Source organism: Ovis aries, chromosome 26 (genome assembly GCF_016772045.2).
Source record: "Ovis aries strain OAR_USU_Benz2616 breed Rambouillet chromosome 26, ARS-UI_Ramb_v3.0, whole genome shotgun sequence".
Classification (NCBI taxonomy): domain Eukaryota; kingdom Metazoa; phylum Chordata; class Mammalia; order Artiodactyla; family Bovidae; genus Ovis; species Ovis aries.
Genome location: NC_056079.1, coordinates 10,709,888 through 10,722,711, shown reverse-complemented (window position 1 = coordinate 10,722,711; position 12,824 = coordinate 10,709,888). Strand labels below are relative to the sequence as shown.

The 12,824-nt window shown below is 39.0% G+C and overlaps 1 protein-coding gene across 1 annotated transcript in view; it reads right to left on the bottom strand.

Annotated features, from left to right (window-relative positions):
• The window catches only part of TENM3 (teneurin transmembrane protein 3), a 2,757,765-nt gene that overhangs the window by 2,273,881 nt on the left and 471,060 nt on the right, over positions 1 to 12,824 (bottom strand). The window contains exon 4 of the mRNA XM_060406900.1: positions 5,199 to 5,235. The gene's annotated coding sequence lies outside the window, so the exon portion shown is untranslated. The remainder of the gene's footprint in view (positions 1 to 5,198; positions 5,236 to 12,824) is intronic.

Sequence of the window (12,824 nt, the reverse complement as noted above, 5' to 3'; positions counted from 1 at the left end):
AGGATCTATACTTATTGTCAGTAGGAGGTTTCTGTACTGCTAGTACTTGTTTAAATGAAAAAAAAATTAATCACTGGAAATGCTGAGGACAGATAGGTGGTCCAGGGATGCCTCTAAATCCTTTTCTAAAATTGAGTGAGACCATCCTATACTTCAAGATAAACATATAAAGGCAAATAATAATATATAGAAAAAAAGGAATGAATCTTGGGTTTTTCTACACAGAGAGAAACCCATTAAAGAACAATCAAACAAACAAATTTTGGGTTCTTTTATACTTTAAATATTTACATAAAATAGTGATTCAAAGTTAGGTTTCATATATATGCCAATAATCAAATGGCCAGTGAAAATATGTCACCAGTTGAAAGGTATAAAAAACAGAGAGGTAGATTCAGAAATTAAAGAAGTGCCAAGGGCTTCCCTGGTAGCTTAGCTGGTAAAGAATCCACTTGCAGTGTAGGAGACGCCAGTTCTATTCCTGGTTTGGGAAGATCCACTGCAGAAGGGATAGGCTACCTATTCCAGTATTCTTGGGCTTCCCTTGTGGCTCAGCTGGTAAAGAATCTGCCTACAATGCATGAGACCTGGGTTCGATCCCTGGGTTGGGAAGATCCCCTGGAGAAGGGAAAGGCTACTCACTCCAGTATTCTGGCCTGGAGAATCCATGCACTGCATACCCCTTTGGGTCTCAAAGAGTTGGACATGGCTTAGTGACTTTCACTTTCACTTTCATAACTTGCTACAGTGTTTTTCAGACATCTTAATGGCTATTGAAAATGACTGGCAGTAGTGATCAAAAATAAAAGAGAGACCACCAAACAGGGTGAGACAACCAATAGTATACCAACACAATGTTAGTGTTAAGAGAGGGCATTCTAACTGTAAAGAAAAAGATTTTTCAGTCTTCTAGGAAAAAAATGAATGATAAAATTGAACTTCTTTCAGAAAGGTTAACTTTAGTTTTGAGTGTTTCTCATATAGTTGCAATCCCTCATAATATACAGACAGTCCTACCAACCTATTTGAGATAAACTAAATGCATGGATGGATAATCACTTCAAGAAGAATCCTCTCATGATCATTTAACCTATCTGAACTTATCAAAATTAACATAGTTTTTTTTTTAAATTAATCAAGAAGCGGATAAAGCATCCATTTGGCCAACTGGGGAAAATTCATGTTATGACAGATATAGTTGGTAAGCTTTGGCTCAAGTAGAGCAAATCATTACACTCAAGCAGATGAAAGAACTGAGATGGAAAAAAAAAGGTATTTTCTGCAAGCACTGGAACCCAGCAGTCACTTTTCAGCAATAACAGAAAATAAACCCACATAAAATTTTGAGATGAAAACAAATGTCAATAATTTAAGTCTTTATTGCTAATGCAGTTGGAATGACATTAAAATTTTCTCTGGGGAATCCACTTTTTTTTTTTCCTTGCCAGAATCCGTTAACTGTGTCCAACAAAATGTAGCAAGCAGGACCTATTTTGTCAAAAAGCTTAGCAATGTCATATACATATTCCATTATTTAAGCAGAGAACTCTATTTTTAAAATGAATTTCTTATTTATCATTTGTAAAGTATTTTCATTTTAGGCTTTCTGCTATATATATATATATATATATATATATATATATATATATATATATATATATATAATTTATTTATTTATTTTTCCCCAAAAAATCAAGCACCCTGTCAACACTGAGTTTATCCTGGCAAGCAGCCTGGTGAAAGTCTGACTTATTGAAGAGTTCAGTCACATTACCACATGCAGTACATTTGTCTGCTTTTCTTTTTCCCTCCTATTTCCATACATATGAATAAATCTGTAGAAGAAAAACAGCACATAAATTGCTTTTACATGATAGAATAATGTCTGCCTACCTGGAGTGGATTGGATGTCAAAAGCCCTAGCATTAACCCATCTTTGCTCTTCTGATGAGCCAAGCAACCTCATCTCATTTCCTGATGAGCAACACTAGATAACACCTTCCAACCTTAATGGAACTGTTTGGCTAAGGTATATGAAAATCTGTGACGAGTAAACACAATTAAAAACAGAAATTAGCCTTAAAGTTTGGAAGAAACTAATAAAACCTAAGGGATTGGCGAACAGAACAGAGGATATTTAAAATGGATACAGAGGAAAATGTGTTTACAATTTTCAGAAGAGGCTTGGATATCAATCTCTGTCAGTTTAAAGTTTTTTACAGGCAGTGAGAGAGGGGGAAGAAAGAATGTGAATGAGAGATTGTGCACACACATAGAAGCTTTACCGTAAGGACGGAGAGGAAGCAACCCTACTTTTTATAGTTTATAGGGCTGCCTGGCAAAGACTTAATGGCCTCAAATGATTCCCACTGCCACAGAGGTCATCATACTCCCTTGCATTTAGGTTAGACCATTACAAAGCTCATTAAAATGTAAATATTGCCTAGGAACGCTATTGAACCATTTTCAACTATTTAACTATCCAATTACCCAGCAGTGTTTTAATAGAAAGCATTGCAACAAAGGAGATTTTTTTTCTAGATAATGGAATAAAAGAAGCAAGAAAAGGGCACTGGTTCCAAGCTTCAGCATACATGTTTCTTGGTATCCAAGTGGGGAACTGGATCAACAGCCTCCTGGGATACCAGAACACACAAATTCTCAAGTCTCAGGTCAAATAACCTACTGCACACCCTCTTATATGCTCTACATTATTTGTAAATTGCTTTTAATACCTAATGGACGTGCTATATCGATAGTTGCCGGTGCACAGAAAATTCAAGCTTCTCTTTCTAGAGCTAAGCTAAATTCAAGCTTGATATCTGGAGCTAAGCTAAATTCAAGCTTGCTTTCTGGAATTTCCTTTCCAAACACTTTTGATCTGCAGTTGGTTGAATCTGCAGATGTGGGACCCTAAGTAGGAACATCAAAGAAAAGACAAATATTTAAGATATATAAAGAACTAGTATTAAATAAGTGTTGTCTGTGCCCGCAAATGCCTGGGAATAATCCCCTGATTCTACACACAGACACCACCAACAGAATATAACAACATCTCTACAAACAGTGAGCAAGACACGACGCCCTCATGTTTATAAATCTCAATATCTTACCAAGTCAGCAGAGCCAAGGCAAAAAGACACAAGAAGAAAAAAGCACACCGTAAAACTATTGCTTTATCAAATAGAGCAATAAGGAGTTTGTCCATAATAAATTAATTCTTAGAAAGTAAGGAACTGACAAGTCACCTTCTGGCATCTTGACGGCAGGCTTGCACTGTAGGTATGATAATATCCAGTTTGAAGAACAGTGAAACTATTTCTGAGAGGTTAAGGAGTTTACCTCAGGTTGCTCAGGGGGTAAGAGCTGGGATTAGGTGTACAAATGAATTTTAATCGACTTCGAAGTTCGTGTTCTTTCCATCACAGCATGTGAGGGGTGGGGTGTTGGAACATGCTTGAAACTTTAACTTCTTTCGGTTGTTTTTGTGCAATGTGATCTGAACACTGAGTGTAACTTACATATCACACATTTATATAGTTCAGATTAAACATTAACAAGACTTTGTTGAAACTATTATTAGCTAACACTCGCTGTGAAGGGAGAATTTGAACTACGCTTTAGAAAAATGTCTCTTGGTCACTTATTCATGGGCTCCAATCATAACAGTTGCAGCACTTTGAAAAGCAGCAGTGTTTTTTACTTTTCCCCAAAATGCTTTTCTTTGCTTACTAAACAACCTGGCATGAGGGTCCTAATACAATAAATTGGGCTAATAGACCAAGATCATCAGAACACACAAATACAAAGTATATGAAGAATACTTTATTAGGTGGTAAAAGAGTGATAATTTATGAATTTACTCATCTTAACAACTTAGTGACACATACAGCTACTTGGTTACTACAACCCATATCAGGGCCCAATGGCGCAAAGAGAGTGAATCTCTCCTTCCAGCATCCACAAATGTAATGGTAAAAATGTGATGGTCGGCAACCAACATACAGAAACAACGAGACATGGAATCAAGATCGGTAATAGAGATCGATGTTTGCTATGCAAGGTGTTGAAGGGCATCATTTGAAGACAGAGACCACACCTTTATCAAGAAGCAGACTCTATGCCTACTAGACTGGGCATAGTGCTAGAGTAATTACAGCTGGGGTAGTTAATAATCCTGTCATGATTTCGCTGACTGACCGAATGCTTCAAGACGGGCAAGCAGAAACACAAGACCATGATCTGGTTGCTTCCTGTTACATAGTAAACATAGAATACGCTATACTCAAGCATTTAGATTACTTTTCAACCTCATAGGATTCTTGAAAATTTACATACTAGATTGAAGCAGCAACAAAATTTAACCCATACTTAAACCCAATCAGTCCAGTTCATTTCAGTTGCTCAGTCGTGTCCGACTCTTTGCGACCCCATGAACCACAGCGCGCCAGGCCTCCCTGTCCATCACCATCTCCCAGAGTTCACTCAGACTCACGTCCATCGAGTCGGTGATGCCATCCAGCCATCTCATCCTCTGTCGTCCCGTTTTCCTCCTGCCCCTAATCCCTCCCAGCATCAGAGTCTTTTCCCATGAGTCAACTCTTTGCATGAGGTGGCCAAAGTACTGGAGTTTCAGCTGCAACATCATTCCTTCCAAAGAACACCCAGGGCTTATTTCCTTTAGAATAAACCCAATATATTACACCAAAATGTTAAAAGTCTATATATTCAATAAAAGTGTAATTGTTAAATACTACCGAGAAGATACAACCGTTTTTCACCCTCAAAATGACTAAGTCAACCAAGCAACCAATCAAGAAAGATCAGCAGCAAAAACTGCAGGCAAGCTCCAATTGGCTGGTAATTTCCATGAAAATTGTCAAAAGCCATCCAGAAGTGAAGCAAATTAACAAAACTAAAACTGTATTCTTTGTATTTTACTCCAACAGGTATTTCTTTTACAGTCACCAGGTTAATTAATTATTCCTACTAAAAGAGAAAAAAAGTGCCAGTCTGTCCTTTATATGCAATGTCTCCACCATGAACAATAATCTGGAGCTTAAGATAATTAATACTATATATCCTTGCCTTTGAACAACACAGCTGTCAACCATGAGACTTTAAAATTAATAGGCTCTTCAAAGCTATAAATCAGAAACCATGATAATTTTATATAATAATTCTTAAAATGCACTTACCTTTTAGAGGAAAAGCACAGTTCTGGCAGCAAATTGCCTGTTAAAATAAAATATATCATTTATTGGTCTCTAGTACATAATATAAAGGATGATTCATTGTTATCTGCAGCACAATTATAGGCCAACTTTAAAAACTTTTCCTGATTTCATTTAGCTTCTTTTTTCACTAAAAATTAAAATCACCTCCTTGCTTATAATAATTAAATGCCTTTCTGTTCAGTACATGTGCACTGAAAGCACAAAAGCTAATGAATTTCATGTTTGAGAGCAAAAACAGAAATTACGGGGCATATTATCCAGGTCATGGCTGTAGATTTCAGTCCCTTCTGCTCAGTGACTGTAATACGACACATGGGAGTTAATGTCTATGCTGGAAGTTTTAAGGATTAGGTGTTAGAGCAACTTTCATTTCTACTAAATAAAAATAAAATACCAGAGAAAAGTTATTAATATAAGATGTACTCTTCTCAAAGATTGCATTAGTTATTTGAATTTCTCATATACTTTTCACTGGAACACATTAAAGTCAGAGAGATTTTTATTTACAATGCCTGACAACTGTCACTGAGATGAAACAAAGTCATGGTCCCACATAATATGCAGCCAAGATCGTACTTGAAACAATACTGACTTGAATCGATATAACATTTAATCCTAATCAGAGGCTAGGCTATAGTAGGAGAAATAATAGCCATAGAAGAAACTCCTTTGACGGTACTTTCTTTCCCACAGGACCTGAATTCATTTTCTGAGAAGCAAAAAAGAAAAAAAAAATCGAGAGTAATTTTCTTATGAACTCTATTTGCATGTGTAAGACTACACAGATGCATTTTTCTCCTACTGCCTAAATGTATCACAAATCTTGATATTGAGAGGTGCCTGTAGGTATTGAAACATATGATTTTAACTGAGTTTAACTGTATCCTCAAAACAAGTTAAGAGCCAAAGACTTGCAAAATTGATAATGTCTTGATACTAATTTGCAAACAGAGGTGGCTCCTGGTGTAAATTCATCTGAGTTCACTTAAGTGTTAAATTGTCAGGACAGGAAAATCGCTTCTCACTCTAGTCCTAGATGGACTCTTTCTAATAAGATTTAGAGACAGGGCAAGAGGCGCTCAGGGATGGAAGGAGAGGTGACCTGATGATGCTGCTGGATGTGGGGCTGGGCTGTGCTCCCGGAAGACCCTCTGTCACCCCTGGTGCCCCACTGTCTCGTATCGCCCTTGACTGCCCCCTGCAAATGTCAGGTCATGTTCCCTTTCTGAAGATGCCCTTCTCAGCCATTCAGGCCAAAACGGATTAAATCATACAATGTAAATATCCACCTGCCCATAGGGATGACTTCTAGGTGTCTCTTTGCTTTGATATAAATGGAAACATTCAGGACAACAACAACAACAACAAAACAACTTCAAGTCCTTGAAGATAAATAGTTTTTGTTCCCCAAAACCACCACAATAGATTAATTTCCACAATCTCTTACGATGACTGTCACTCGCCTAGTTATGGGGCCTCCATAACTCCTCTGCTGTCCACACACCTAACCTCACCCCTGATCCATTATCCATGCACATGGCAGAGAACTGTTTCTTTTGTTTGTTTGTGTTTGTTTTTAAGAAGGAACAGATATAATCAAGTTTCAGCACTACTTACATATTTTGATTATCACTCAGAATGAATCTGAAAACCCTTGACCCGGCTTCTAAGGCCTGTTGCTCGGAAACTTTCTGACTTTCTCTACTCTAATTTCTCACAACACCTTCTCATGACATTACAGATACTGGCCAGTTTCCCTGCTCCCATCAGTGACCCTCTTCCTGGTCTCAAGCCAGGATCTTGGCTAGTGTGAAAGCTGAGAAAGTCCTTTCACCTTTATGACCCTTGACTTCACTTACAAATTTCAAACTTTTTTTTTTTTCTCTAAGATTCTTCCCAAGAATCCTAAACTGGATCTCTTTTGCAAAACTGCAATTGTGTTTTGCTCAGTTTTCTCTTTTCAACACTGCAGAGAGAAAGTTTGAGCTCTGCTTGGTTCCCTACAGGTAGAGTGAACCTCAGTCTACCATCTAAATGGGGGAACTTCTCAGACCAATGAAAGCTAGGTGCCCATGTATGTAATTGAGGGCAGGTCTGAGCAAGCCCACCCACATGGCACACATTCTGTGGAGGAAGCATCAGCTTTATGTGAAGGCTCAGAAGGGAAGCCCAATTTTAAGTGAAAACACTGAAGGCGCTGATGAGCCTTAAGGCCTGATGGTTGCCCACATTCTATGTTACATAAGGTGGAAAATGTCCTCACTGTTCCTTTCTTGTACCACACAGCTATCATAAAAAGAACCCCCCTAAGTATTTTTAAGTAAATCAGAACAATGTAGGATAAACTTATAAGATTTTCAGCAGCTGGACCACAGCCCAAATCACTGCCACTTACAGGCAACCTGGGCTCATTTCCGGGCAAGCCTCTTATCAGCTTCTCTCTCCGCCATCAACACATTCACATTTATCAGCTAATTTCCAACCACAGGCTGCAGCAGCTGATGTTTACTCCTCCATCCGAATGTACTGATGATGGTTTGGATGTGAGGACAGGGGAGAGGAAACCATTCAACACTCCTAAGAGCTGAGCGCCGAAGAATTGATGCTTTTGAACTGTGGTGTTGGAGAAGACTCTTGAGAGTCCCTTGGACTGCAAGGAGATCCAACCAGTCCATTCTGAAGGATATCGGTCCTGGGTGTTCTTTGGAAGGAATGATGCTAAAGCTGAAACTCCAGTACTTTGGCCACCTCATGTGAAGAATTGACTCATTGGAAAAGACTTTGATACTGGGAGGGATTGGGGGCAGGAGGAGAAGGGGACAACAGAGGATGAGATGGCTGGATGGCATCACTGACTCGATGGACGTGAGTCTGAGTGAACTCCAGGAGTTGGTGATGGACAGGGAGGCCTGGCGTGCTGCGATTCATGGGGTCGCAAAGAGTCGGACACAACTGAGCGACTGAACTGACTGAACTGAACTGCAGAGCTCGCCACCCTCTTTGTAATCAGGCCAAAGCAAAATCCTCTTTGAGCACAACTGGGAGCAGTAGATGTCCCCCTCAGACCATCAGTTTTCAAATAAACTCTCCACAGAGATGGGTAATTACAGAGCTGACTATATGAACACTGAGGTCCTTGAAATGGGCCTCTTCTTTCAGACGTTCAGTACTCTGGTTAAATTTGTGTGTGTGTGTGTGTGTGTGTGTGTGTGTGTGTGTGAGATACACTATTGGGGTGAGTGAGATAATATATTTTCCTTTCTTTGAAGGTTGACGTCCAACTATGACTCTTGAAGACAGTGGAATTTAATCACACAGTGGCAAAAGAATAGATCAAAGTCAAAGACAAGGGGGAGAATTTTAATCGGTACATCACTTTGGCTAAATTAGTGGGGAAAGGAAGTACTGATGAAGGGCCCAAATCTTTATGCTCCATTAAGATTTTTCTACTTGTTTAACTGAAGGATACAGGGGATTCTAAAAAGGAAGACTGATATCATATTTTTTTTACTTTGATAATCAGGTTAGCAGTATGGTGGCTGGTTACAGTTAGGGAAACAGGCCTATTGAGAGACTTTTTATGTAATCCATAACTGAGAAGGTGAAGAACGTCACAGAGACAGAGGCAATGGGGAGTGAATAAAGGGAGAATTAAGCAACATATGGAGAAGGAAACGGCACCCCACTCCAGTATTCTTGCCTGGAGAATCCCAGGGACAGAGGAGCCTGGTGGGCTGCTGTCCACGGGGTCGCATAGCGTTGGACACGACTGAAGCGACTTAGCATGCATGCATGCTTTGGAGAAGGAAATGGCACCCCACTCCAGTACTCTTGCCTAGAGAATCCCAGGGACAGAGGAGCCTGGTGGGCTGCCATCTATGGGGTCACACAGAGTCGGGCATGACTGAAGTGATTTAGCAGCAGCAGCAAACAACATATTCCCAAAATGTTTAAGAGGTATAACTGATAGAGTTTTGACCATCTGTGAACAGAAGTTTATAGAATATCTTTCCAGGTTTGGCATGAGTGACAATAGCTGCAATTTTAAGTTGAGTGTATCATGTAAGAAATAAGAAGAATGAGAGGTAAGAGAAGATGATGGGTTAACAGACTAAAGGTTTCAGATTGTTGAGGTTCAGGAAAAACTTGGGAGACTTGGCTCAACACTTTGGTGTACATCACTCTAATTTTATAATTGAGCAAAATTAAACCAAGACATATATGCTATCTCAAAGGCATAGAGCTACTAGCTGGTAAAGAAAAGATTTTATTTCCTCCAAATTCTGTTTCTGTTGTAGAATTGGCTCCTGACTTTTAAATGCACACCTAAATACCACATTTTTTCATCTACGAGGCAGTGATGGTGTCTCAACCTGTGATTTATCTAATATACTGTGAAGTTAAGATTTAGTAAACGAAAGCAGTCATCTCTCTGGTGAACGTTTTCGTTCCCTTGGTGTGAGATCCTTTTGAAGCCTAATTACTGACGGGCAATTACCTTGTCAAAAAAATGATGCAAATGGTCTTGCAGCTCGGCCCTACCATTCCACATTGATTCCACCTAATTAGAGGACCAAAAACCATGTCCATGTCTACGTCGGTGAGGACAGTGGATATGGAGCATGAAAAGAGACCAGATGGCTCTTAGAGTTGAGTTGGCTACCTAGTGAGAGATGTCCTCGGAATCTTTTTTAATTTCTCTTTTTCAGGCTGGCCTCTAACAAGCTTTTAATGGAGATTTTTATTTGTGCATTTCATCGTTGTTATGCAAATCTATTGTTAGTGAATATGCTGCCTCTCTAGCCTCTTGCGAAAATTAGCATGGTTCATTGTGGCTGTAAATAACAACTGTACTCTTTTTGATAGAAAGGATGATTAAAGGGGTTTGGGGTTATCTTTTTATTCTTAAACTTTGTTCACATTGATTTAGTTGCATTGTTAACCGCAAAACATAAAAGATTATCTCAAATAAGAGTGTGTCATATAATGTCTATTTTGCTCTTTGCTAGAAATAGATGATTATGCTGCCAAGATGCATTGGTAGAGTGATTTATTTTCCTGCATTCCACCCTCCCCCACCCAACTATGCAGAGATATGTTACTGTATTCAACTAAAGTCTTGCATTTTCATAGAGGATAAAAAAAGAATTTTTCATTGTATCAGAAAGCAGAAATATTATTTATCACCAAAATTAGTGGAAGGCTGAGACATCTGTAATTGTGTAGTGTATACAGTAATAAATCCATTCTAGAATTTAAAAAGTCACATCTAGATGGAAAGAACTCTTTTACTTTAAAGGTATACAGTCCTGTACAAAGTCAATTATATTTTTGATCAAAAGTGACTGGTTAGAGTTAAAGATATTGACTTGGGAGTCATACTGCCTAGGTTGAAAGGGCACTTAGTAGTTCTTCATTATGGTGTGACCTTCAGCAAATTACTTCTCTCTGCCACTGTTTCATCAAATGTCAAAAGAGGAAAATAATCACTATCTCATAGGGCTCTTATGAAGATTAAATGAGTTAACATATTAAAAGTATTTAGAATATGGCTGGGCACATAATTCACCCTCAATATGTTAGCTTTTATAACAGTTTCAGTGACTCTATTGCTCTACTATTTGGTAGATTAGTTACCAAGTGATATTTATTATATAAGTTAGGCTTTGCTGAATATGAAATACTATAATGCCTCAATTACCCTGAACTCAGCAGAAAATCAAGTAGTAATAATAATATGAGTGCCAAATACATATCACAAATTTTTTGTACAACATCTGAAATATGTTGGCTATACAGAGGAGTCTCAGAGTTGTTGTTTTTGTTTTTTTTTAAGGTGGAACACTATGCTGCAAGTGATACAAATATACAAAGAATCTTTGCCTTTAAGCAAATCCATAATCTAGTTGAAAATGAAATAGGAATAAATACAATGTTAGGTAACAGAGGATTATTTCCATGAGAAAATGACAACAGAAGAGAGAACTGAGGGAAATTGTTAATTTTGGCAGGCAGGCAAAGTTTGGGAAAGATGTCCAAGCTATACCATCTTGCGTGGGTCCACATTGCTGTTTGGAAATATTTTACTCAATTTTAGAACTATGATCTCTGGCCTCTCTATAAAGCTTTTACTGTCAGGCTAACAGTGAATGCTTTATTGCTGATCATTTGTATTGATGAAAACAATAATTAATGTACCCAACACAGGAGACAGGGGTCTTTATGTGAGTGCACTGAGGGGAACGGAATGAACAAAACATAGAAGGCTCAGAACAGCAAAATCAGTCATAAGAAAGAGTAAAGCTGGAGGCAGCACATTCCCTGATTTCAAACTATATTAAAAAGTTACAGTAATCTAAACAGTATAGCATTGGCATACACACAGACATAGATCAATGAAATGAAACAGAACCCAGAACTAGGCATACATGAACACTGTCAATAACAAAGGACCCAAGAATACACTGGAGAAGGCAATGGCACCCCAGCACTCTTGCCTGGAAAATCCCATGGACGGAGGAGCCTGGTGGGCTGCAGTCCATGGGGTCGCGAAAAGTCAGACACGACTGAGCAACTTCACCTTCACTTTTCACTTTCATGCATTGGAGAAGGAAATGGCAACCCACTCCAGTGTTCTTGCCTGGAGAATCCCAGGGACAGGGGAGCCTGGTGGGCTGCCGTCTATGGGGTCGCACAGAGTCGGACACAACTGAAGCGACTTAGCAGCAGCAGCAGCAGCAAGAATACACACTGGGGAAAAGAATAGTCTCCTGAATAAACGATGAAGAGGAAACTGGGCAGCTACACACAAAAGAAGAAAACCAGATCCCTAACTTACAGACCCCTGATGCTGCTGCTGCTAAGTCGCTTCAGTCGTGTCCGACTCTGTGCGACCCCATAGACGGCAGCCCACCAGGCTCCCCTGTCCCTGGGATTCTCCAGGCAAGAACACTGGAGTGGGTTGCCATTTCCTTCTCCAATGCGTGAAAGTGAAAAGCGAAAGTGAAGTCGCTCAGTTGTGTCTGACTCTTCACAGCCTCATAGACTGCAGCCTACCAGGCTCCTCCATCCATGGGAGTTTCCAGGCAAGACTACTGGAGTGGGTTGCCATCACCTTCTCCATACAGACCCCTAACCACACATAAAAATTACTTCAAAATGGATCCAAGACTTGAATACAAAATCTAAAGCCGTAAAACTCTGAGAAGAAATCGTGAACTGTCTTTGACACAGGTCTTGGAAATGATTCTTTGGATTTGATGACAAAAGGCAACAGAAGCAAAAATATACAAGTGGGATTGAATCAAAATAAAAAGCAGAGCACAACAAAGGAAACCATCATCAAAATCAAGAGTCAAGCCACTGAACGAGAGAAAATATTTGCAAGTAGTATCTCTTAACATGTTAATATCCAACATACAAAAAGAACTCACACACCATAACAGCAAAAAGTATATTTGATTAAAAAATAAGATCTGAATAAACATTTTTTTTTCCAAAGAAGACAAACAGGAGGCCAGTTACATGAAAGGGTGTTCGGCAGTACAAATGACCAGAGAAATGCAAATCAAAACCAAAATGAAATGT